This window comes from Candoia aspera, chromosome 1, assembly GCF_035149785.1.
Source record: "Candoia aspera isolate rCanAsp1 chromosome 1, rCanAsp1.hap2, whole genome shotgun sequence".
NCBI lineage: Eukaryota > Metazoa > Chordata > Lepidosauria > Squamata > Boidae > Candoia > Candoia aspera.
Window position 1 is genome coordinate 250,218,324 of NC_086153.1, and position 11,720 is coordinate 250,230,043.

Consider the following 11,720-nt stretch of genomic DNA (forward strand, 5'->3'; position numbering starts at 1 on the left):
AATCTGGTATAACATGCAATTCATATTAGTCATAGTGATACCCAAGTATTTCACTTTTTTCTCAATCTTAAAACCAGTTTTTTCTATCAATTCCATTTGCTTTACGATGTTTATATTCTTTGTTAACATCTTTGTCTTTTGCTTATTAATTTTAAAGCCAGATAATACCCCAAAGTCTGTTCATTTTTCCATTAATATTTCTATTCCTTTCAGAGGATCTTCCAAAATTATCACCAGGTTGTCAGCAAACAGCTGTAATTTCTAAGTTTCTCTTTTAATCTTCACTCCAGCAATTCTCTAATCTCACCTTATATCTCTATTCAATACTTCCAAAGCTAAAATAAATAACAGTGGTGACAAGGGGCATCCTTGCTAGTCCCTTTCTGTATCACACAGGTATTGTTAATTCCCCATTCACAATAATCTGTGCCTTTTGTGAAGTGTAAATTGATTTCACCCATTTGATAAAATACTCACCCAAGTCCATATCCTTCAAAATTTTAAATAGGAAAGTCTAGTTTGGATTGTCAAAGGATGTAATGGTATGTGGAAATGACCTTGGGAGATTGGGCCCAAAGTTGCTGCCTAGGGAATGGTCAGATAAGAGACAGCATAGCCCACAGCTGGATACTGGGCAGGGCAAGATGCTCAGAAGGGGCCCTCCCTAATTTCTCAGGGTATAAAGGAGATGGGGGGAGATTGTACTTTCAGACTTGCAAGTTTCTGTTAATGTAGCCTTACAATAAAGTAGAATTAGCTCATCTGGTCATGTTTCCTGTCTGGTCCACCTAGTAAGGCTGAGAAAGGCCTTTTCTGCATCAAGAAAAATCAATGCTTCTTGTTTTTCATTATGTTGTTCCATGGATTCCAAAATATCCAATAAATTTCTAATATTGTCCCTCAGCTGTCTTTTAGGTAAAAATCCACACTGATCTTCATGAATAAAGTCTTGTAAAACCATCTTCATTCTTTCAGCTAAGTCATCGTAAATAACTTATAATGATTCAGTAATGATATCTGGCAGTAATTTTGGGGGACCTTCTTTAGGTATTAATACTATATAAGCCTCTATCCAACTGTCTGGAATCTTTGCAATCTGTAAAATAGAGTTCATCGTGTGTTGCAACAGGTGTAGTAGTTTGTCTTCAAAGTGTTTATAATAAGAGACTGATAAACCATCTGGTCCTGGCACTTTCCCTATTTTGACCTTTTTTTATAGCTTCAGAAAACTTCCCCTATTGTTATAGGTCCGGTCATTAATTGTTTCTGGTTTTCTGTGATAGTCAATAAATTTTACTTCTTTAAGACTTCCTCAACCTTTGCCAGGGAATGGTTTGTCTGTCTATTCAAGGAATAAACAGGAACATTGGAAAAACCAGCTCCTACCCCCTTTACAGGTGTTCTATCCCTCACAGGTATAAAATTGTGTAAGGGAAAGCAAGGGGGCCATTCATTTCCCCCTACTTTGGATCCTAAGACTGAGGGTCAACCCATTTATACATTCCTACTTATGCATCTAGGGCATCCCAGATTCTCTTGCCTGATCAGGCTCAAATCAAGGTCAGCCAACATCTTGTCTAGGTGTTCTTAGATTACATAGGGACTATCTCATCCTCTGGTCAATCACATTCTGATGAGAACTGGAAATTTCCTCTTTATTTTCAGTTCTTTGAAACAGCAGTGTTTCCTCAACAGTCTCCTGACAGGCATTCACCTTTTTGTTCTTTATCTCAAGCAGCAAAATATCTTGTCCTTTGAATTTTCACTTATATTTATCTCAGATTAAAGCATCAGTTGAAGAAAACAAGCAAAGCTTAGTTTGGATAATTATGTATTATCATACATGATAAACCTACTGTACGTCTCGTCTGTTCTAGGACAAGAGGCTTAAGGATGCTTTATTCAAATATTTCCTCCTCCTCCTCCTCCTCCTCCTCCTCCTCCTCGCATTTTCCCGCTATCGTGGAGTCTCAAACCTAAAATATGTCAATGACTTTTTAAATTATTTAGCAGCCACCCAATAATTGCCCATACCACAATAAATAAATAAAAACAGAAAACCTACAATGAATATTGGGACACACAACAAGACCACATTTTCTTTTGATTCAAACATTCATATGACTTAATACCATTTTTCTGCTGGAACCTGGTGCAGAGTATGATTCCATTTTCTGTTTGCTGGAAAAATGCAAATAACAATTTTAAGGAAAAACCTCACAGATGGCCACTGGAGAGGCTTAATACCACTAATCCCTGTGATCATTTCCTTTCAGTTTAGTAGAGCCATTTAAAAGATTGCTTGCCTTCCTTTGGACAGCACCCAATGAATCTGACATGGGAGCCAAATCATTTTATCAACTAATAAGGATCACTTTAAAAGTCAGTCTAATCCATTGTTTCTCAACCTTGGCGACTTTAAGATGTGTGGACTTCAACTCCCAGAATTCCCCAGCCAGCCATGCTGGGTCTAATCCAAGTTCTATGGCTCACATATAGCTACAGTATTTTGTCAGATAGAGACATTCTGTTGTCATTCCCTTCTTCTTTCCTTCAACCTTTGCAACATTTTTCACCCCAGAAGATTGGATAAATTCTGAATAGTTCCTGATCTTCCATGATGAGAGGAAAGCACCTTGTTCTAAGCTGCATGGAAATTTTTAAATCAGTGATGCCTAGACAGCTTAGATGATTATATTATGTAGCACATATATTGCCTTGGAGATTCCATTTTGTGTGACACTTATTTTGTCGATCAAAATCAAACTTGTTTTGGTAGACCAACCCACAAAATGTTGGGTAATGAGGATACGGCATTAGTTTGATTCCAAGGGCTCAACTCACAATTACAGTAGACATATAAGTATGTATGCATGGGTTTAAATTGTATCAGCTCTCACTGGTCCACACTGCTAATCGTGGCCATTGTAGTACTGCCACAAAGTAGTCCCATTCTAGGACTCTGCAGTTTTCTTGCAAAGAAGTAGAAACCAGAGATATTTGGTTTCTTGGGAGATTTTAATTTTGTTTGGTGGATTTAGATACATTTTCTCTTGGTGTGAGCACCCAAAAAGTGTCCTTCAACAATCAACAAAAGTAAAAAGGAAATATTAAAGTACAAGCAGCCAAGAGCAAGAACGGTTTGTAAAGATAGACGTAATTCACATTCAGCAGTTGTGTCCTGCATTATTAACTATGTCTACTATTTTGTTCTTCTTTAAGAAGTTGATCTGCAGTTTAAAAACATGGAACAGCATGGGGCTATTTTCACAGACAAACAAAATCAGAATGTAAGTACTGCTTCTGCTACTGCAATCTCTTCTTCCTCTTCTTCTTTCAACAATAGCCAGAAATCAAATGATTTCTAACAGAATTCCAGTGGAATCATATCCAAGATACAGATTGCTGCTTATCTCCTGTTTCAAGACAGGTAAATAGATGGCAGAAAAGAGAGGGAAGGGAACTGGGGCAGCAGTTAAGTTTAGTGTAAAAATTCATATAAGCTATAGGCCAGATAAAAACAAAAGAACAACAGCAACAACAAAACAACAACAAAAAGATGTACGTAAACCAGAGGAAAGAATCTGTTGTGGGTCAAGCTGAATAAAATCTCTAAGTTAGCTTCCCAGCAGTTTTTTTGCTGATTGTTTTTTCCAGCAGCGGCCCAGAGGCTTAGACTGAAAGCATAATAATTATAGATAATAGTTAGAAATAGTTCTCAACTTGTGCTTCGTTCCACAAGAGCAGACATGAGAGAAGTCCAGACACTGTTCCACAGAGAGGCATTACTGACAGCTGAAGTCCCAACTGTAGTAGTTTCACAGCCAAGATTATCATCATAATTTAATGAAGGAAGCGATGCAAGAGATGGTTATTCATTTGTCTTATGTGTTTGCCTCTTGTAAGAAAGACATTATTTCAGATATTATGGAGAGTCTCTATTTTTCATAGATGTATGGGTTTTTAAATATTTGTAAATACTTATTTGCTGTGTTATTTCCAATTGGTTACCCTGAACAAGTATTTAGCATAATAAAAAATGAGATATTTTGGAAGATGACAAGAACTGTTGAGTTTAATCAGTCCCACATCCTAGCAACAAGGCCTGGACGTAGTATATCTTTCACCAACCTACACTCATTACTCATTGTATCTCCTCACATGTCAGCTCAGCTTACAATAGAACCAGTAGAGATAATCTCATTATGAGATAATTACCTAGACCAATTGGGGGATCTGTTTTCAATAGAAAAAAAGTCCTAAGTGATGGATTTTACCTCATGGTTGAATCATTAGTTCATTGATACATTATAGCACAGGCCACATTTTGAACAAGAGACATGGGTAAATTCATGATGTGGTGAAAGGGATTACTCATTGTCAGGAAAAAGGATAAACTCCTTTTCAAAGCCACCACACCAAAGCAGTGTACAATATAGGAGCAAATTCTACATTCTTGCATTTAAATAAACAAACAAACAAACAAACATGAGAAAGCTCAACACTGTGAAAGATGAAATGAATTGATTACACATTGACATCTTAGGCATGAGCAAAATGAAATGGGCTAGAATTGGATACTTTCAGTTGAAGTTGACATGAGAAACTAAGAAGGAACAGTGTTGTTCCATAGTCAGGAAGGATATAGTAAGCGCAGTACTTCAATGCAAACAATGACTAAATAATATCAATTAGACTTTGCAGATTAATATGATGATGAATAAGTTTATGCTCCAACTGCTGATGCAGAAGAAAAGGAGGTTCATGAGTTTTGTTACCAAGTTCACTTTGAAATTGACAGAACATGCAGCAAGATACGTTTCTTGGGGTTGGAGACTGGAATGCCGAAGTTGGAAATATTAAGGAGGAAAACATAGCTGTACTGTATAGCCTAGCAAATGGAAATGAAGCAGGAAAACAACTTATTAATTCCTGCCAATCCAATTATTTCTTCATTGCTTACACAATCTTCAGACAACCAAAACAACACATTTATGCATGGATATCACCAGATGGAGTACACAGAAATCAAACTGACTGTATTATTGGAGAAGAAGGTGGAAGAGCTCAGTTATAATAGCAAAGACTTGACTAGGAGTTAACTATGGAACAAATAACAAATTCCTCATGTGCAAGTTCCAAGTTAAGCAAAAGCAGCAGAAGACAGCCAAAGTTTCAAAGATGATTTTAATCATATACCCACCATTTTCAAGAATATCAGGAATCACTTTGAAGTTCTGAACTTCATGGATAGGGAAATGGAGGAACTGTGGAATGAATTTATTTAAAGACTGATTGGCTGCTGAAGGAAAACGGCGTGAAAAGGATCGCATAAAAAGGCAACTGCACCAAGAGCAAGCTGCCAGAGACAACCGATCTTTTGAGCTCACAGCCTCTGGGAAAGAGTCCTTACCAGAGTCAGAAGCCTCACCTGTAGCGGTCGCAGAATCAGAGCCAGCTCCTCCTGCCATCACGGACCTGCTTCCTTCGCACGTCGCTCCAATCCTCTAGTCATGTCGATCCAGCTGAGCACAGCCTTACTTCCAGCTCCAAGCCTCATCCCACTACTCCAGCCCAGTCCAGCCTTGCTTCCAGTTCCAAGCCTTGTCTTGTCACTCCAGCCAAGTCCAGTTCTGCTTCCAGTTATACGCCTTGCCTTTCCAGCTGAGTCCTGCCTCTTCTCCAGATCCGAGACTTGCCTTGATGTTCCAGCCAAGCCTTGCCTAGCCTCTATGTCAAGCCCAACACTCTTGCCTCAAGCATCCTCCTTGCCACATGTTCTAGCCACACCGAGTCTTGCCACCTCATTGAGGGGTTTAGCCAAGTTCTGCCTTGCTGTGTTACCATGATCTCCTACTACCTCAGATCCTGCAGCCTTGTCTTGGTTCCCTCCACTGCCTGGGTGGACTTGATTGAACTGCACTGCCTAATCTATTCTAAGGACTTCCGTTGTTGCAAATAGTTAATTGTAAATAAAGGATTTAAGAGTGATTCTGCCTGGCTGTCTCATAGTCTGAACAGGGCAGTGTTAGTCCACAATATCTTTTGCATCATTGTATGAATTTCTACCTTTTTTTTTCTTTTTGCTTTTTCAGAAGTCCACAATGCATGATAAAAAGTCCCCTCTTCCTTTTCATACTTTCAGTACTGGTTTGATGTTCCTTTATACATTTTAGACAATTTAGTTGGCATCATATAATATCAGTACATCATTTTGTAAAAGTTCTTTCTTAAATTATAGCACAGTGTGAAATGTGCAAACTATTGTACAATATCTTTAATGTCACATGCTAGAGAAATAATGCTTAGAATCATCCAATGCTTAGAATTATTCCAACACATGGAAAGAGAGATGCCAGATGTTCAAGCTGGCTTTAGAAAAAGCCAAGGAACACAAGACATTATTGATGATGCATACTGGATAACTGGGAAAGCCAAAGAATACCCAAAAGAAGTCAGTATGTGCTTCATTGATTATAGAAAGCCCTTGGATTGCACATAACTCTGCTTGGGGGAGTATTACTCTATTCAGAGTCAATGGACTCTGAGTCAAGGGATCTCGTAGGCCTAGTTATGGAAAATCACTAGATGCAGGAGATCCTAAAACCTACAGCTACTCATTCTTGCCACGGTTGAGCCAAAGTCAGTTTTTCCCCATCCAGCCCTGCACAGCCTCCAGCTGCTATGAACATGCCTTGATTTCATCACTTGGATGGCCCAGGGAAGAGTTGTATACTAGAAAATCATTAGCATACTGGAGATACTTAATCCTTTGCCGACATATCACCTTGCCCAGCAGTTTCATGTAGGTGTTAAAGAGGAACAGGGAGAGAGTTGAGCCCTGTGGCACCCCACAAACTTGGGGCCTAGGGCTATACCTCCCCACACACACACCAACACTGACTGGAACCAGCACCAAAAGAAGGAAGAGAACCACCAAAGAACTGTGTCCTCCATTCCCAACACCCTCTGTTGGTCCAAAAGATTACCATGGTCAATGATTTCAAAAACCATTGAGAGATCGAGGAGGACCAGGATGGATGCACTCCCTCCATCCCGAGCCCACCAAACATTATCCACAAGCACAATCAATGCTGTTTCAGTACTATATCCTGGCCTGAAACCTGATTGCAACAGGTCCAGATTATCCACTTCCTCCAGAGCCCTTTGGGGCTGCAAGCCTACCATATTTTCAACAGCATTCCCCAAAAAGAGAAGGTTGGAGACTGGACAGAAATTGACCACTTCTACTGGTTCCAGGGATGACCTCTTGAGTAGGGGGCAAACCACCACCAATTCAAAGAAGCATTTACCAATGTTTCAACTCATCTACTGTCATGAGTACTGATGGTAAGCAGGAGGGGGCCATTATCCAGGGGCAAAAATGCATGCATAGTTTAGAGAGTTTGAGCTGTCATTCAAAGAGACACAGAACAGACCTGCCTTGACTTTGGGGGGTTCATCTGTCTGGGTTTTCCCACGCTTCTTCAGTTTGGTAGGATTTTCTGTCTACTATAGCAATAATAAAGCACTAGAGACTTCTTCCTCATCTCGGTGTGGTTCTTTCTTAGTCAGGACATCTACATGGGACTTACTGTACTGGAAGGCCTTGACCAACCAGGAGGGACATTGGTCTGACACACATGTGGCAGAACTCAGCATCCCAAGGACCCTGTCCACTTCCTCAGGAATCATCAGATCAAAGTCAGCTCAGATAACCAGACAAAACTGGGCCCCAGGTATCTCCACTAGATTATCACAGCTGAAGGCCATTTCTGTGTGGACACAACAGTTGACACCAGGTTGAACTTTTACAGTAAACACTAAATGTAGAAGTTGAATCCCCCCAAGCAATAACTGTTACACAAAAGCATAATACTTCTTTGCCCCAGCAACAACAGAGTTAAATAGAAGAAAGGGGTGAAACAGCAGGTAGCTGGAGTCAAACTTCTTCAGGAGCTGGTAATGGTCCACAATCATAATAATGGAACTGTCTCTGATTAGTGGTTATAGAATTTAAGAACTCACGTCCAATAATTATGCCTAGGACTTCACAACTGCTGTAATCTTCAGTACAGCTGTCTACATATAAATGTCATTAAACATATTGGGACATGTTCTGAGTAAATATGAAGTGCATTGCCCTGTACATCTGATGTAGTAATCAGCTATTTCATGGAGAATAGAAAATATTAGGCAGACTATTTCACAAGTACTTCCCTATGTGTTTAGTGGGGCCTATTCATCAGTTAGTGTGAATATGATTGCACTCTAGATGTTAAATGTGTTAATATGTTTTCTACTACAGATTAAGGTTACTATGGTAACTAATCATTTTGGCCGGGTGAAGAGGTTGAATTTAATTGTCCCCTTTTCACGTGTTAATGGTTGCATTGCCTAAGGGAGGAACTTGCCTGAACTTGTTTTAGTTTCAGTTTCCCTTCTGCGAAGGCTTGCAGAGAATATGCAGCTGAGAGAAATCTCTCCTCTCAGCAAACAGCCTTTAAATATGTTTACTTTCTGTAAATAAAATTATTTTTATAGAAATGCCATGGTGTGTGACTTTTCTGATCTCTCCTGGGCCAAAGGGAAAAGAAGGGAAAGGAAGCTGAGGCCACAGCACTAGCCAGCCAGCGATGCTTCAGTTGTGGTTCAGATGGACATTTGCAGAAAGACTGTGCCTTGAGACCCAAGAGTAGAAAGACAGAGAAGAAGAACACAAGGGCAACACAGAAGAAGGCTCTTCAGACAACCCAAATTGCACAGGTTGCTGAGAAGGGTAATTCTGATGTATGGGTGTTAGATTCTGGGGCCAATTGTCATTTCTGTAATTGTAAAAGCTCTTTTGTGTCACTGTCTAAAACTGACAAAGTGTGTCTTTGGCTGATGGGTCTGTGATCAAAATTATGGGACAAGGTGACTTGTATTTATCCTGCTTGGGAGAAACTGTAAAAGGTGTGTTGTATGTGCCAAATTTACAATCAAACCTTTTATCTGTGGCACAGTTGGCTGCAACAGGGTATATCATAACATTTAAGAAAAATGGTTGTGAGATACATAAAAATGGGAAATCGTGTGCTACTGGTATGTTAAAAGACTCCTTGTACATTGTGCAAAATGCAAGGGAGCCAAGTTGCAAGGCTGCAGTTGGCAACACTCCATATCATAACACTCCTGATACACAGGAGATTTGGTCATGCTAATTTCAGGTATATAGCACAAATGCCACAGCTGTGTGCTGACCTAAAGCTAAAACCCTGTGACAAATACTTAGATTGTGTAGTTTGCAAAGAATACAAAACACTAAAAGCTCCTGTGAGTAAGCACAGTGACAGAGTTACAACTAGACCTTTGGAAATTGTACACTCTGACATTATTGGTCCTTTTGCTCCAAGTCTTGGACAAGCAAGGTATGCAATGGCCATCATTGATGATTTCTCAAGATACACATTTATCTACATCTTAAAACATAAAGATGAGGCATTTGAGAAATTTAAAAGTTTTGTGACATGGGCAAATGGAAAATTCCCTAGGCCTGTATCTGCACTCCAGTGTGACAGAGGAGGAGAGTACCTTTCTCACAAATTGAAAAGGTTCCTAGTGGAAAAGGGGATAGAACAAATTCCTTCTAACCCTTACACCCCTCAGCAAAGTGGTGTTGCTGAAAAAAAGGGCAGAACCTTGCAAAATACTATGGAATGCATGCTTAAAGATTCACATTTATCTTTTAAGGATTGGGGAGAGGCAATATCTACTGTCTGTTATGTACAAAACAGATTGTATAACTGTGATTCAGGACACTCCATTCCATTTGTTTTATGGTGTGAAACCAAAGGTAAACCATCTTAGAGCGTTTGGTAGCACTGCATGGGTTCACATTCCAAAACAACAGAGAAGGAAAGGAGGCCCCACAACAAAGAAAGCCATCTTTGTTGGCTATGAACAAAGCCAAAGGAGCTACAGATTCATAGTGGGAGAGAAATTAATTATTAGCAAAAGCGCTTCTTTTGCTGAACAAAACTGGGGGAGATTAAATTCTAGCTCTCCAGTTGATCTGACCACCACAAGAGAACAGCAAGGACTTGCTGATAGTGATCTTTTGCCTGATGAGGACATTGAACCAGAAAAGCAAACTGAAGATCTGTCTGATGAGACAGATGCTTCTCAGGAAAGTGATAGGAGTCAAAACTTAAGTCCTGTATTACCTCGCAGATCTCAGAGGAGTAATAAAGGTGTTCCTCCATCACGTTTACTGGCTGAAACAGTAAAGGCTTTTCACATATTCACAGAACCTGAGTCTTTAGAACAAGTGAATGCTTAACCACCTGAGATTGCACAAAATTGGCATTCTGCCATGCAACAGGAATTAGCATCCTTGAAAGAAAATAAAACATGGAAACTGGTCAATCTACCTCCCAATGAATGTTGTCTAGGTTGTAGGTGGGTTTTCAAACTGAAAAGGGATGCTGATGGCAAAATCCAAAAATATAAAGCAAGTTTGGTTGCCAAAGGGTTCACTCAAAGGAAAGATTTAGACTTTGACAAGACTTTTGCACCAGTTACTAAAGGTGAATCAATTAAATTGCTGTTAGAAATTGCTGCACTCAAAGGAATGTCAGTTCACCACTATGACATTGAAACTGCATTTCTCTATGGTGATTTAGACCACAGATTATACATGCAGCAACCTCCTGGCTATGAAAAAGGGGAGAATCTGGTCTGTGAACTGCAGAAGTCAATCAATGGGTTAAAACAAGCTTCTAAATCCTGGAACCAAAAATTAGATGAAAAACTGCAGAATTTTGGTTTTCAAAAAGGAAAACCAGATCCATGTGTATATATGAAGAAAGACAAACAAGGCTGTATGTCTCTGTGCATTTATATTGATGATTTGCTGCTGTTTACATCAACAGAAAAACAAAGGCTTGATTTTGAAGCCTGCATGAAAAGCCATTTCACATTAAAAAGCCTTGGAACTGTAACAAATAACCTAGGTTTGGAAATACACAGGAAGAAGGATGGTAGCTTTCTGTTAAACCAAAGTGGAAATAATGTTCAAATATTGTGAATGGAAAGACTTAGAGAGTTGTCAAAACAAATTGATTTGCATCTTATTCTGTAGTATAAAAAGGGGAGTGTTAATATGTTTTCTACTACAGATTAAGATTACTATGGTAACTAATCATTTTGGCCCAGTGAAGAGGTTGAATTTAATTGTCCCCTTTTCACGTGTTAATGGTTGCATTGCCTAAGGGAGGAACTTGCCTGAACTTGTTTTAGTTTCAGTTTCCCTTCTGCGAAGGCTTGCAGAGAATATGCAGCTGAGAGAAATCTCTCCTCTCAGCAAACAGCCTTTAAATATGTTTACTTTCTGTAAATAAAATTATTTTTATAGAAATGCCATGGTGTGTGACTTTTCTGATCTCTCCTGGGCCAAATGCTTTCTTAGCACTCTGATAACAAAATGTCTTCAAGAAAATTGCTCATGGGACTTCTACTCATTCACATTCTTTCAACTGAAATACTTCATAAAAATATTAATTAAAATGTTGCTTTATTCACTGTATTCACAAAATCTTGTTCTAAACAATATTTTAGCATGATGCTTGTCACTGATTTAGTACAAGGGGAAAATTGTCCATTAGAAGTACTAAGGTTTATCATAAAAAGCAGTGTTTATCTGTTGTTGGTTACACTTCCATGGCCCCCTCTGAGGTTGG